Below are 4,341 nucleotides of genomic sequence, written 5' to 3'. Positions count from 1 at the left end.
TGGCTGCTGGCCGCCATCTTGGCTGACAGTTAATTTGCATAAGGATATGCTGATTAGCCAATGGGAAGGGTAGCGGTCGTACGCTAATTACCATGTTTCTCTTTTATTAGTGTAGATAATTCCATGTGATATATAATGCTGGACAATCATATACAATGTACATTCTAGAAGGAAGACACTAAAAAGACATGCAGATACTGGCAATTTGAATATGCCAAAGAGAAGCCATGAAGTGCTTCCTTTAAGTGAAAAGCTATGTATGTATGTATGTATGTATAGGAAAAAACAGACTATATAAGGTTCAGTACTATCTTTGGTTTCAGGCATCCACTGTGGATAAGGGGAGACTAACATGCATTAATATTTGGTAATTATTGTATTTGTGTATGTTATGCCTGCTATTTAAAAGGTTTTAGATACTCAATGGGATTATAACCTTAGTAGTTCAATAAATTTAATGTATTAGATTCTACCTAGGCTTGAATGCTTAAGAAAATTATTTTCAAAGTTTTATGAAATAAAGATACACTAAGTATTAAGCTAAATACAAATTATGTAGTAGCACAGATTCATCAATGTACAGTCCCTCATACATAGAAGAAAAAATTAACAAATGCTACCAATGTATATCTCTACAACTAACTTGATGTTTTTCAAATTATAAAAGAAATGTGCATTAATTTAAATGAAAAAACTCAGCATTAGGTAGTGTAAGAGATTCTTATCTTATCCCAACCCACCCATAAAATCCTATTTGCCTGGGTAACTCCTATTAGCATCTGGGTATATGCACTTTCACAAGTTTTCATTGCTCATCCAAACACATACCCAAATATACACTCCCACACAGTTGTCTGTTTTCAGAATTGACTCACACCATATACTATGTAACTTTATCTGTAATCTGACTTTTCATGTTTCATTTGAAATAGCTATTTCCATGTACCAGCAGATAGATATCAAACACTCATTTAAAACGTAAGTTTTTCTTATTATGTGCACACATGCACACACACAAATGTTTATATAAATAAAATGATACCATCATGGCACTCAATTTTTAGAGAAATTAAGCACTTGTCTTGTTGGTCTTTCTGATGTGGCCATCAGTGACCCAAGGCAAACAGACAATCAGGCATGACATTCTAAGGGCTTAGTTAGAGATTACCTTCCAGAAGCCCAAGGCAAAAACCAGAATTCTTTTTCGGGTAAGGTTAAATTCTTTTATTACTCAGAACTCCTGTTGACAAAGGCCTTAAGAAAAGATAATTTCAGAACTCTCAATGATTTGCCTATCAGAGATAATTCTGTTTATTTGTATGATTACGAATTCAAATTTGCAAAGAAAAACAGTTAAGGAAAAATACTTTCTTAGTTTTTCTAGACACAAAGGATTTTTATGTCAATGTAATATGGTATTATTAGATAATCTGATACCCATCATTCCACTCAGAGATGTCAAAGGAAGAAGACATTCTGACAAAGAGGCTGAGGGGTTACTGTGTAAAGAACTAAAAAACAAAACAAACAAACAAAAACTGGGAATGGCAGTAATTTTCACAAATAATGTTATTTATAATAGTTCATGTTTTGAAAGTAAGTACACATTTTAAAAAAATCTTTTCTAGAGAGGTAGGATGAAGGAATAAGCAAGCAGTAACTGGAAAATCTATATTTTCTCTCTTGGCAGTAAAAATTGCTAATACTAATCTATAAAAGGGAGACAATAACATATTGTCTAAGACCAGAACCATCCTCTTTTCTTCCATATTCTCTTGCAATTTTCTTTGGACCATAAATAGTTATATATAAAAGAAAAAACTAGGAGTATTTTACCTTTTATGTACTTAAATTTTCATTGAAGACATTGTAATAACACAGTCCACTGAATCTGCTATGCCCTTATATGTAAGGAAGCACAGGAAAAATAAGAAAGGTAACATCAAAATAGAAAAAAAAAATAGTTATCATGCAAAAAAATTGAATAGTGACAATTTCTCTAATATATTTTATAAATTATTATAGTATTTTTCTCTATGGAGATTTAGAGAACTTGTTCAGAAAGTGTCCTCCAAATATGTCCCTAAACTATAAGAGAGATGCCAAAATTATATGTAATTCACCCTAACAATAAGACATTTTAATTAAGAATATATTTTTAGAACTTGGAAGGCAAATACATAATATCTTGGCTTGAAAGAGGCTAGAAACTCACATAATACCATAGATCCAGCACATAGCAATAAAAAAATATTATTTCTTAATGACTATAAATAAAGGCTGATGTAATTCAGAAAAAAAAGTTCTTAGATTAATTCTCAAAATAAATGAGAAACATAATTTTTAAATTTAATTTTGAATCCTAATGGTATTTTAACCATATTAAACATATGGGAATATCAAAGTTTCAGGTAATATTTTGCTTTCAATTAAATCCTTTGATTCTGTCTCTTGCTTAGGACTGAAAGGCAAAAAGCACAATGTATAGTTTTTTTGTTTTTTGTTGCTTGCTTTTCATCTGAATGTTATCTTACCAAAGAGAGCAGGGAAAAAAGGAAAAGAGATTGAAGAGTAGCTTTGAGGGGAATTTTAAAGACAGGACAGGCAGTAACAGTGAATAAAGAGGGATTTTGGGAGAGGGATGCATATGGGAAGGACAGAAATAACTCCAAGACACCAGAATGCTTTCACAGAGGACAGAGAAAAGCCACAAGATACTGGGAAGAGGGAAACATATTTTCACAGAGGATAGAGGAATGTTGCAAGATAAGGCAGAGAGAAGTAGGGGGTGCCACGTGGGTTCTGGACTTTGAAACTAATATACTGCAAAAGAGTGACCAATGAGGAAAGCATGGGGGTCCTAAGTTAAGGAAGGGTCCAATTAGAAAGGGTCATGTTCAGAGAAAGAACTGCAGCTTATATAAACCAGAGACAAAGGGACACGAGACAGGTTTTTTATTTTTTTTCCCATAAAAGAGAGAGAGAACAGGTTTTTTCTAGTAGGGGACCCCCTCCCCAGGGAGAGTTTGTATACGTCTACAATAAACTCCCACATTTTTATTAAAAAAATCTTTTAGTCTGCAAATGTATTCTTCAACTTTGTAGGACAAGGACCCACGGAAGAATCCGCACCCTGAACCCCACGTTTCAGCTTTATCATTTAGAAGTGGAGTTTGTCTCTATCCCAGATAAACCCAAACCCACCCAATGCAAGCCTAACCCAGATTTTCCTTAGAAGAGGTTAGTCCCTTTGACTAGATTTTCATTACTTCTCATGTCCCGAGACCTACCTATTTCTTACTTCCTAGCTTTGACTTAACTGCTCTTTTTTTCTGAACTACTCAACTCTCTTGTTTAACCCAAAATAACACAGACAGCAAAGAAGTGCTGTTGTTGCGCTTAAGGCTTAAACTTTAAGTCTCTGTAGTAAGAATAGTTTCCTGTTTGCATATTTACTCCATTCCTTGAGGGCAGGCAAGGTCAGTTAGAGGGCAAAGTATGAGATTCAGATTTAAATCCAGCTCCAATACTTATTGGTTTAATTTTGAAAATTAATGTAAATTCTTAGTCTCCATTTTCTCCTATCAAAACAGGGAGGAATCTATAGAGAGGAGAAACACAAAAGACACACATGGTTGTACTGTAACCCTCTCTGAAAACTTGCTTTTTGTAATAAACGTAAGTGCCTACATGAAGCTGCATCCGGGGAGAGAGAGAAGGAAGCTGAGGTATTACTGCCTTTTATTTCTGAGAATATCATTTCTGCTTCTATTCATCCATATTTTTAGAACCACCTTCCTAATCAATAATTTATAACCACAACCTGATATTAATACCACCTGCCTGACTTATCTTTGGATGTGGGCTAGCACAAGGTACCCATCTGTCTCATTCTCCAGCTCTATGTGATAAAAATAACCTCCATACCTGAAAGGCACCAAATAAATCTGTAGGTCTTAATACTAACTGATAAGAAAAGGAATGTAATTTCCAGAGGCTCTGCAAAGCAATGGATAGCAAAATGAAATAAAAGAACTTCAAAATAACAACATTCTTTTCAAGAACCCACTTGGAGGTGACTCTGGGAGGAACACTCATTCATCATCCCTGTACTCATCAGCTTATGAAAAATTAGAGTATTAAAAAGGCCCACTGTCTCTCATAGCTATAAAGCCAGAAAATCAATCTGTGAATCATGGAAAGTAATGGCAAGTACCAGCAATGAGAAACTTTGCAAGCCTTTAACCTTCTTTTTACACATTCTAAATGGCATGGGAGAAGTAGGATGATTTGGATCAAAATAACATTTTTATTTAAAGTGGTTTCCAATGCGTTTTCTTT

The sequence above is a fragment of the Myotis brandtii genome, unplaced genomic scaffold (assembly GCF_000412655.1).
Source record: "Myotis brandtii unplaced genomic scaffold, ASM41265v1 scaffold112, whole genome shotgun sequence".
NCBI classification, from domain to species: Eukaryota; Metazoa; Chordata; class Mammalia; order Chiroptera; family Vespertilionidae; genus Myotis; species Myotis brandtii.
Note: the sequence above shows the minus strand (reverse complement) of the source record.